This window comes from Piliocolobus tephrosceles, chromosome 5 (genome assembly GCF_002776525.5).
Source record: "Piliocolobus tephrosceles isolate RC106 chromosome 5, ASM277652v3, whole genome shotgun sequence".
NCBI classification, from domain to species: domain Eukaryota; kingdom Metazoa; phylum Chordata; class Mammalia; order Primates; family Cercopithecidae; genus Piliocolobus; species Piliocolobus tephrosceles.
This window is the reverse complement of record NC_045438.1, coordinates 139382474-139394673: the sequence shown is the minus strand read 5'-3', so window position 1 is coordinate 139394673 and position 12200 is coordinate 139382474. Positions and strand designations below refer to the sequence as shown.

Below are 12200 nucleotides of genomic sequence, written 5' to 3'. Positions count from 1 at the left end.
TGGAGTACTATGCAGCCATAAAAAAGGATGAGTTTGCGTCCTTTGTAGGGACATGGATGCAGCTGGGAACCATCATTCTTAGCAAACTATCACAAGAAGAGAAAACCAAACACCGCATGTTCTCACTCATAGGTGGGAACTGAACAATGAGCTCACTTGGACTCGGGAAGGGGAACATCACACAATGGGGCCTATCATGGGGAGGGGGGAGGGGGGAGGGATTGCATTGGGGAGTTATACCTGATATAAATGATGAATTGATGGGTGCTGATGAGTTGATGGGTGCAGCACACCAACATGGCACATATATACATATGTAACAAACCTGCACGTTATGCACATGTACCCTAGAACTTAAAGTATAATAAAAATAAAAAAATAAAAAAATTAAAAAAAAATAAAAAATAACAAATGATAATACTGGAAGCAATATAATATTTTACAATAATTTTAGAAAGGAATTTATCAATATTTAAATGCATAAGGTTTTAGAAATAAACTTAAACTAAATAATCTTATATTCTTTAATTTTATTTTAAGGAAAAAATCAACTGCAGGAAATGCAATGTTTATAAAGATGATTATGCTATCGCTTTGTTGTTATGTTATTCATAACTCAGAAAAAATATTAATAGAGCTATTTAACCTGTTTTGGTGAATGTGATAATGATTACAGAAAACATTGACTAATGCTGCTTATAACAAAGAAAAACTGGAAAAGTGACTGGTATACAATAGGCAATCAATAAATATTTGTTAAATAAATAAATAAATAAAATGTTTCTGCAAATTGTAAATTGTTATCTGAGCAGAATGCTATGTAGCCTTTAAAAAATAATGTATATCCACATAGCTTCAGAGGAATTTCTGTAACTAATTATGTTATTTCTAAAAATACTAAAATGTATATACAAGATGGTGAGATGACTCCAAAATATAAAACAGGACTTACTTTTATTTCTAAGTAGTTACAAAGTTGTTGCAAAAATTTTAATATACATTTTAATGGATTTAGCTATTATATGAGATTTGCAGATATTGTTGCTAGATTTGTTTTTGAATATTTCAGTACATATTTCTGATTGTTAGAGATCATAATTTATGACCAAAATAGCTGTTCTAAATCTAATTTTGACACAAAGGCTCAAATTACTAGCATAAGAAAAAATGTTAAGAACTGACTTCTAGTTTTCCAGGAAGTCTGGCATTAGAGATGCAATAATTTTTTAAAGGGTTAAATGTTCCTGTTTCTTTTATGGAAATATGTGATTTAGCGAGTGCATTGATTCTCCAAGTTTGGCTCTCAGACTAGCAGCAGCAGTACCTGGGAGCTTATTACGCACTCAAATTCATGAGTGCCTCTCCAGACCTACAGAATCAGAATTCCTGAGTTTGAGGCTTAGACTTAGGTCCTTGTGTTTTAACAAGATCTTTAGGCAATTCAAATGTCTGCTAAAATTTGAGAACCAATGCTAACGACAACAAAACCCAACAACTTACTAAACTGTTTTCCTTCTATATGAAAATTCTAAGGGCTCCAAATTCCAGGTGCTAGAAGAGTAGGAAATTGAAATATTTTTATGATATAGTCCAGTACGAAAGATGTAAAATAAAACAATCCTGAATGTTCTAGGAAAACAACATGTTTAAAAATATCTGAGTGTAAATTGTTAGAGTCAAAACATCTCATTCTGATGAGTTAGTTTAATTATTGTCTTTTTAATAGAGATGGGAGGAACTGTACTTTGCCTACAAAGGGAGGGTGTCTACACTAAAAATGTAGAAACTCTTTGGAAGCTCATAACCTCATCAGACACTGCCTTTACCACACTCCTGACCTTCTACCAGCTCTGGGCTTGAGTATTGGGTAGAAAGAAAAGAGAGAGACTTCACTTTAAAACCAAAACGAAAAGACAAATTTTTTTAAAGCAAAAAGGAAAGAGTTACTATGGTTGATTCCTTGGTCTGGGTCTAAAAGATGATATTCTGAATATCTCAGAGCATATACCACTTCACACAAATGAGTAATAAGCTCTTCAGGCTTAAAAAAAATGGATGATTAGGGAGAAGTTGAAATGTCCTCGAGAGTTAGGTGTTGGAGAATTTTGAAATCATAGACAAGCTTTTGTGTTCATTAAGATTCTTCTCTTTATAGGGTTTCTCCCCTTCTTTCTTTTCCTTCCCTGTCCCCTTTCCCCAGAAAACATTTTTTTTAAAACCAGCAGTTAGTGCAACTAATGTTCAGTCAGCACACAGTGCAAACAGATGGAACAACAACAAAAAAAGAATATTCCTTCTTTTCAGCCCTTTTCTCTTCACCAGTTAAAAAAGGAAAAAAAAAAAAAATCCAAACTCTTTTAAGTCTTCATAGTTCTGAAATAAAAGATGAAAAACCCACAAAGAGAAGAGCACCCCTTTCTAAAAAGTGGTATGTCACAGATCCAAACAAGGCTTCTGTAATTTGTCAAAGAGTGCTTGCTAAGGCTTCTCATTTTCTACACCTTTGCTGTGGAATTCTGCTGCCTACAGACTTTTGTCAATATTGCCTGGAATAGGTTTAATTTCTGTTCCCAACTGCTCCTCAATACTTTTCAGGTTGAAGTGATCACCATATGTGATCAGGTTGATGGCTAAGCCAAGATGACCAAAGTGACCTGATCTTCCAGTATGATGGAGATAGGTCTCTTCCAGCTTTGAAAAGTCAATGTTTATTACCACATTCATGGCTTGTATATCAATACCTTAGGTAAACAGATCAGTGCAAACAAAAATAAACCATTTCAGAAATAATAAAATACACAGTTTTGATGTTGCTGCCTCATTTTAGTATGAATGTAGAAACAAAAATAAACCAGTTGAGAAATTTTGGCTGGCCATTCAACTTGCTGAGAGCAGTTAAAGAAAATGATCAACTGGTTTAGCTGAAGCCTGGAGAAAAGTGTGTTGAGGCTGTGTGCTTTTTGGTGTTCAATTATACATGTGTAGTACTGAGTTATGTCCTTCAGAGTTATTTTTTCCATCAGGTTAGTCTCAGGATTTCTGCAAATGGGAATTCACGAACTTCTGTATACTAAGGGGGAAAGTAGCAGAATATAGTAAAATCTGCCTGTCTTCAGGCAGCATGAGAATAATATCTTCCATTATCTGCACAAAATCCTGTGACAGAAACTTACCTGCCTCATCCAATAGTATCATCTGGACATGATTGACCTTTGCTACTACTTTCTTAATAAGATTCAGGATTCTCCCAGGGGCAGCAATTACCACGTGCACTGTATCATGAAGCCTCATTACATCATCTAAATTGGTTCCTCCTGTGGTTGTCATCACTTTGGCTCCCCCCATGTGTTTGCTGACCTGGATGCAAATTTGACTGACCTGTAGAGCAGGTTCTCCAGTGGGAACAATCACCACTGTTTGTATAGTGTCCTTCCTCAGGTCTAGCTTTTTAAGTAAGGGAATGTCATAGGCACTGCTCTTGCCTGTTCCATTTTTTTTGCTCTAGCTAAGATATCCCTACAAGATAAAGCAATGGGAATGCTCTCTTCTTGAAAAGGAGATGGCTTTTTCCATCTGATTTCAAAAATTCTCATCAGTAACTCCCATTTCAAGCAGTAATCTTCAAACTCATTTCCTCTTGTGGAGGTTACATCTAATGTTTTGATTCTTAGATCCTTTGGAAGGAGTTTTAAAGTCTTTTCCAGTTATCACCAGGCTTAATGGTGGTGGTCATACTCTATGCTTGCTGCTGAGTGCTATTATTGGGTTGGTTTTTTCAGCTGGTTCATCTGTTGCTGTGTCTGTGTGGCCTCTTCTCTAGGGCCACCACTGGGTTTCACGGGACCCCTCAGCTGACCATTTTGACTGGACAGACCCATTATACAGCCTTCTCTGTTCTGGTTGTGCTCATGCTGTGTTAATTGCAAAGGGGTCCTTCAAACTTCAAAATGTTTGAAAGTCAGTAGAGAAATTGTAATAATAGTTTATTAGGCTGTCCAAAGTGAAGAGACAAATATAGGTCTTGTTTAACAATTGAGTTCTTTTATTATAATGCAGGTAAGCACCCATAAGTCTCTGAAGGGCAAGCAGCAGTAACTTGCTTTCTTGTACTGAATCAACTTTAATTTTTAAAAGGCCCTCTAACCAGCTTCAAGTGTAGCTGAACTCACTCATTTCAATCACTGAGGCCACTCACATGCTGGGCACTCTTGGTCCTTTATTGTTGACTGGAAGCTCCCAAAATGGTGTCACTCCTTCCTCTTTGGATACCTCAACCTGCACCTCCGGATGTAATTTCTAAGATTAATTACTGAGACACACAAATAAATCTGGTGAGATTTTACATGGTTTAGAATAAAGTCCGAAGAGGCTGTTGGATATAGTGGTTTTCCCACTTCTTTCTAGAACTCACAGATGGAAAAGAAAAATGCAGAAATATGGCACTCATTACCAAGTGACTGGTCAACACTCATATACTGACATGTATTTTGTTTTGTTTGTTTGTTTAGAGACAGAGTCTTGCTATATTGCCCAGGCTGGAGTGCAGTGGTGATTTACAGTTGTGATCATGGTTCACTACAGCCTCAAACTCCTGGGCTCATCCTCCCACCTCAGCATACTGAGGAGCTAGGACCACTGGCATGTGCCATCATACCCAGTTAAATGATATGTATTTTAATTAGGGTAGAACTCTCAGTTATTTCCAGAGCTATTTCTTATACTGTATTTAAATCTTAAACTTAATTCTGAAGAAGAAATAATGAATAAATGAATCACTTTTTTTTTGAGACGGTGTCTCGCTCTGTCGCCAGCCCAGAGTGCAGTGGCCCTTTCTCGGCTCACTGCAATCTCCACCTCCCGGGTTCAAGCGATTCTCCTGTTGTGAGCCTCCCGAGTAGCTGGGACTACAGGCCCGTGTGCCACCACACCCAGCTAATTTTTGTATTTCTAGTAGACACGGTGTTTCTCCATGTTGCCCAGGATGGTCTCCCTGACCTCGTGATCTGCCCGCCTAGGCCTCCCGAAATGCTGGGATTACAGGCGTGAGCCACCGCGCCCGGCCATAACTTATTTTTAATATCTCTTGACTGCAGCTGCTACCACAATTTGCATTTCCAAAACGGTTATGGAGGTTCAAGATGGCTGACTGAAAGCAGCTAGTGTGCTGCTCTCACAGAGAGGAAAGAAAGTGGCGAGTAAATAGTAGTTCTTCAGGTGAATTCTCTAAGAGAGCATGTCAAGATTCACCAAGGAAGTGGAGGGCTCGCAAAGACCTCAGCACATTTTACCAGGAGCTTCTCCGAGCCACACCCATCAGGGCTGGTGCCTGTACCTGTCATTGAGATATTCATGGGAAAGCCATGGTTCCAGCTCTGCCCAGGTATGTCCCACCAACCTCACAAATTAGGAAGCTCAGAACACTGGGCAGCCCACTGTCCAGTTCTTCACCTGAAACAACAGAGAGCACCTCACAGTAAACAAAGGTCAGCTCTGCTCCCACCTGCTTATGTGGCAGCTGACTTTCACCTGCAAATGCCATATCCTGCGTTGTAGGTCAAACCACACAGCCTAACACAAAACCTGCTGACGGAAGTGCATAGAACTATAGAAGCAACCCCAAAGACCCTACCTAGTACAACACTCTCCAGATGAGAGGGAACCAGCATAAGAATTCTGCCACCATTAAAAATCTGAAAGGATTGACATCATCAAAGGCTGACTCTAGCTTTCCAGCAATGGTTCTTAACCAAAATGGAGGCAAGAGGATGACAGATGAGGAATTCAAAGTATGGATCATAGGGAAACTCAATGAGATCCAAAATAAGGTTGAAAATCACTACAAAGGAACCTGTAAAGCAATCCAGGAAATAAAAGAAGATGCAAACATCTTAAAAAGAAATCAATCAGAGCAATGAAAACTATAAAATTCACTTAGGGCATTTCAAAATACAATTGAATGCTTTCTCAATAGACGAGACCAAACAGAAGAAAGAATTTCAGAGTTTGAAGATTGTTCTTTCAAACTAACTGAGTCAGACAAAAATAATTTAAAAAAAAGAAATTTAAAAATTCTTAAAATTCTTGAAACAAAGTCTCCAAGACATATGGGATTATGTAAAATGGCAAAACCTATGAATGATTGGCATTAATGAGAGAGAAAAGGAAAAAGTAAAAAACCTGGAAAACATATTTAAGGGAATAATTTGAGAAATTTTCCTTTATCTTGCTAGAGAAGTAAACACACAGATATAATAAATCCAGAGAAGACCTGCCAGATCCTATATAAAATGAACATCACCAAGGTATATAGTGACCAGAATGTCCAAGGTCAATGCTTAAGAAAAAAATCTACAAAGGCAGCTAGAAAAAAAGGATAGATCACATACAAAGGGAACCCCAACAGGCTAACAGTAAACTTCTCAGAGGAAACATTATAAACTTATGGGGGCATTCTCAGCAGAAATCTTACAGGGGACTTATATTCAGCATTTTTTAAGAAAAGAAACTCCAATCAAGAATTTCATACCCCACCAAACCAAGCTTCATAAGTTAACAAGAACTAAAAATCTTTTTCAGATAAGCAATAGCTAAGGGAATTCATTACCACTCAACTAGCCTTACAAGATGTCCATAATGGATTTCTAAACATGGAAAGAATAATAACTGCTACTACAAAAACACACTTAAATACATAGTCCACAGACCCTATATAGCAACCACACAATAGAAACTACAAAGCAACCAGCTAACAACTTTACGATAGAATCAAAATCTCACATATTAATATTAACCTTGAATGTGAATGGTCTTAACACCCTACTTCAAAGGCACAGAGTGGCAAGTTGGATAAAAAACAAGACTCACTCATCTGTTGTCTTCAAGAGAACCATCTCACACGTAACGACACTGATAGACTCAAGGTAAAGGGTAGGAGAAAGATCTATCACCCAAACAGAAGACAAAAAACAGCAGGGGTTACTATTATTCTATCAGATAAAATTGACTTTAAAGCAACAGCAGTCAAAAAAGGGTAAAGAAGGGCTCTATGCAGTAATAAAGGGTTAGATCCAACCATATGGCTTAACTATCCTGAATATATATGTACCTAAAATTGGAGCACCTAGATTCATAAAACAAGTACTGCTAGACCTACAAAAAGACTTAGACAGCCACACCATGAGAGTGGGTGACTTCCACATCCCACTGACAGAGTTAGATCATCGAGGTAGAAAACTAACAAAGAAATCCTGGAGTTAAATTCAACACTTGACCAATTGGACATAATAGACATCTACAGAACACTCCACCCAGCAACCACAGAATATACATTATTCTCATTTGCGTAGGGAAGATATGCTAAGATTGACCACATGCTTGGACATAAGGCAAGTCTCAATAAAGTTAAAAAATTCAAAATCATACAAACTATGCTTTTGGGCCACAGTGGAATAAAAATACAAATCAATACCAATAAGTTCTCTCAAAACCACAAAATTACATAGAAATGAAAGAACTTTCTTCTGAGTAATTTTATTGTTTTTGGGTAAACAATAAAATTAAGGCAAAAATTTAGAAAATTATTTAAAATAAATAAAAACAGAGACACAATATTTTAAAATCTCTGGAATATAGCTACAACTGTGTTAGGAAAGCTTACATCACTAAATACCTACATCAAGAAATTAGAAAGATCTCAAATTAACAATCTAACATCACACCTAGAGAACTAGAAAAACAAGAACTAGTCCCAAAGCTAGAAGACAATAAATAAACAAAGTTCGTTAGAGAACTGAATGAAATTGAGACTCAAAAATACATGCAAAGTAATAACCGAAAGCTTGTTCTTGTCAACAAGATCAATGGAACACCAGCTAAATTAACAATAAAAAAGAGAGAAGATCTAAATAAGTGCAATCAGAAATGGCAAAAGTGAAATAACAACCAATTCCATGGAAATATTAAAAATTCTCAGAAACTATTATGAACACCACTATGCACACAAACTAGAAACTCTCAAGGAAATGAGTAAATTCCTTGAAGGTCACAACACCCCAAGATTGAGCCAGGAAGAAATCAAAACCATGGAGAGATCAATATAGAGTTCTGAAATTGAAAAACAAACCTACAAAATAAAAAGGGCCCTGAAACAGGTGTATTCATAGCCAAATTCTACCAGATGTACAAAGAAAAGCTGGTACCAATCCTACTGAAATATTTTTTTTAAATGGGGAAGAGGATTCCTCCCTAATTTGTTCTATGAAGCCAGTATCACTCTGATACCAAAATCTAGTAAAGACACAACAACAAAAGAGAAAATTACAGACAAATATCCCTGATGAATGTAGATGCAAAATTTCTCAATAAAATACTAGCAGACGGACTCCAGCAGCACATCAAAAAGCTAATTCACCACTATCATGCAGACTTCACTACCAGTTTGCAATGTTGGTTCAACATATGCAAATCAATAAACATGACTCGCCACATAAACAATTAAAAACAAAACCATTTAATTATCTCAATAAATGCAGAAAAATGTTTTGATAAAATCCAACATACCTTCATAAAAAAAATCCTCAACATACTAGGCATGGAAGAAACATACCTCGAGATAGTAAGAGCCAACTATGAAAAACCCACAGCCAACATGGATGGGCAAAAGCTGGAAGTGTTACACTTAAGAACTGGAACAGGCCAAGGATGCCAACTCTCACCATTCCTATTGAACATAGTACTGGAAGTCCTAGTCACAGGAATCAGGCAAGAGAAAGAAATAAAAAGCAACCAAATAGGAAAAGAGGAAGTCAAATTATCTCCTTGCTGATGATATGATTCTATATGTAGAAAACCTTAAAGACTCTGCCAAAAGGCTTGTAGAGCTGATAAAAACTTCAATAAAGTTTCAGGATACAAAATCAATGTACAAATCAGTGGTATTTCTATATACCAATAACACTGAAGCTGAATGCCAAATCAATAATACAATCTTGTTTACAATAGCCACAAAAAGAATAAAGTACATTGGAATCTGTGTAACCAAAGAAGTGAATGATTTCTTTGAGGAAAACTACAAAATACTGAAGAAAGAAATCATAGAGGATACAAATAAATGGGGAAAAAAACCCACGCTCATGGATTGGAAGAATTTATATTGTTAAAATGATCATACTGTTCAAAGCAATCTACAGGTTCAATGCTATTCCTATCAAACTACCAATATTGTTTTTCACAGAATTGGAAAAAAAAAATTCTAAAATTCATTTGAAATCAAGAAAGAGCCCAAATAGCAAAAGCAGTACCAAGCAAAAGGAAAGATGCTGGAGGCATCATACTACCCAACTTCAAACTATATTACAAGGCTACATTAACCAAAACAACATGGTAGTGGTACAAAAACAGACACATAGGCCAAATGGACTCTTTTAGCAATTACTTTACTAATATTAATTTGCTTATATTTTGAAAAAGATATGTACCATGTCACTAAGCTGTTATGACTTACATAATTGGTGTGTGAAGTTAGTTGGTGCAGAGGACAGACTGTGCTTCTATGGAATACAACCTCAGACTGCACTCTGATCCTAATCTCTGTCATGGCCCTATCAATCATGAGCCATCTCTAGAGACTCATTCTGGCCAGACATTTAAAGGACATTTTTTTCAGTGGAAGTATTCAAACTACAGTAAAATAGGAGAATGAGGTGAAACAGTGGAACCAACTGCTTATAAATTTACTGTACACATAAAAATCATCTGTTCAAATCACCATGTCACCCCTTACTAAATGTGACTAAAGGTTTCCAGAAGCCAGAGAAAGTTCTTTAGTCTTTCTGTGGCTTTGTTTCATCATATTTAAAAAGCCCCACACATGAAGAATTGTGCAGCCCAAAATGCCAATTGTTCTTTTGTTGAGAAACCCTGAACTAGGTGCACTGTGACTTAAGAAAACTACTCCAAGGCAGAGAGATAAATTTGTTCATATAACTTTTATCCTCCAAGTTTAGGGATATTATAGCCAATATGCAAGTAAGAATAAGTTGTTGGTTAAAGAGAAGTTGTTGATCATTCATTCAACATTAGATGTAAAGAAATGAAAAATGAGGAGTGAGAAAGGCTACCTATTCACTCTGGCTACTGAAATCAGGGTCCCACCTGTATCTCTTTACAGAACTTTTCTGGTCAGGGGCAATAATAAATTCCTTGCACACAGGAACAGTTTCATGGGTGGACCTAATTTTTAACAGCACTTTAAATATTTGAACTTGATTATAGACTGAAGATAGAAGAGTCGTTGGAAATACAGAGAATGGCATTAGATGAACTTATCTAATGGCTTGTGTTTCTTCTGTGGGACAGAAGGTGAGACTGTCTGCCAAGCATGAAGGGAGTATGGGTAAAGTAATGAAGGAAAGGTGAATGTTTAAAACAGTTCCTGAAGGAAATGGGAGATAGCAGGAACCACAACAAATAAGAGAAAAGTAAGAGTGCTATTAATTTTAAACAACACCAGAGTGTGTGAGTGTGGAATTTTCTCCACATTTTCTGAACCATACATGTAGAAGAGACTGGCTGCTGGTTTGGAGTATTCACTGGAGATGTCGGTAGAGGATAAATGTGTTATGAAGTTGGAAATCCTAGAAATAAAGTGCAAATTTTTCTCCTCTGCTTACTGTTCTAGCCCTTTACAGACAGAGTTCTGGCTCTATAGGGGCATAAGTACAGTTACAAGGAACTGAAAGACTTAGGGAAAGTGGAGAGTTAAGAAACTGAAAGTATCTTTGAAACCAAAGAAACAAAAAAGAAGTAGAGAAAAAAGATACATGTCATATGATTCTACTTGTATTATTACATTAGGGAAGATAAAAACTGTAAAGATAGAAACAAATTTATGGTTGCCAGAAGCTGGAATCAGTGATGTGTTGTTTATAAAAAGGAATGGGAAGATTTGGGAGGTGATGGAATTGTTTTATATCTTGCCTGTGTCTATAGTTGCATGACTATATGTGTTTGTAAAAAATCAAATAATTATATGCTAAAAGAGAGAATGTTACTGTCTATAAATTATACATTTATAAAATAAATAGGAATGAAAGAAGTAATGGGAGAATGGCAAAGAGCATACTCCAATACCAAAGACTATGAAGGTGGGATACAGTCTTACAATAGACACGTAGGTAATCTTCATGATGTGATCATAACATCTGCACTACTTTTTAAACTCCTTTTCATATTAACTGTTGCACTTACTACATCGTATTCTAATTACCTGCTATATGCGTTTCTCTCTTTATATGGTGAATGATTTAAAGGTGGAGAATTTAGACTTGACCTTATACACAATGGAATTTTTGATATCTGGATTATACCACCATGTCTTGTTGATGATCAACAATAATTTTAGAAAGAATAAAAAAGGAGTGGAGGTCAAGGAGGTCTGAGGTTAATGTGGGGAGGCAAGATATCTACCTGATATTAATTGTGGCAGCATGATGGTCAGTGGGAAGGTTGCATCATCAATATAGATGCCTGGGTGATGGCCATATTTGATACTGGAAAGAAAAAACTGGTATAGGCACCCAATACGCAGCTAGGAACATGCCTGGAAAATAAGCATATGAGGAAAACAAGAAGATGTAAAGAATTTTTTGGTAAGAAAATGTAGGCCTTGAAAGGCAAGATATTTTATATGAAAGAGAAGAAGTAACAGTCAGAAAAAAAAAAATAAGGAACTTAGAGAATGCAGACCTGGATCCCACCCACCTCCTCAAACTGTGAGAGAAGGAGCAGCTTTCAATTGAAGAATAAGAGAAATAGTTTTTGGGAGAAGAACTAAATGTTAACGACAACACAGAAATATCAGGACTAGGTAGCGGTATTGGAGAACTTTTTCATAATATATTGCTAGGGTTCTAAGGAATTTTATTAGTGAACAAAGAATTCAAAAAGAAACTTTCCAAAATGTAAGAATGATAGCATGGGATAGGAAAAGGTGGGATGACCTAAGTTAAAGAAAAGAAAATAACAATATGTTGCTTGAATTTATTTTTCTAGTGATAGAACTTTTGCAAATGAAAACACTTCTTCACCATGCAGTTACGTACCTTTTGGTCCTAAAGAATAAATAATTGATTTTCAAAGATGTGCTAACCTTTTGGGTTAATCGCTCTTTAAGTAACAACTATTTATTCACGAGAGAGAGT

General features: G+C 36.3%; 1 pseudogene; it reads right to left on the bottom strand.

The window, feature by feature from the left end:
• Positions 1-2478: 2478 nt before the first annotated feature.
• On the bottom strand, positions 2479-3910 carry LOC111525902 (annotated as a pseudogene).
• Positions 3911-12200: the final 8290 nt, after the last annotated feature.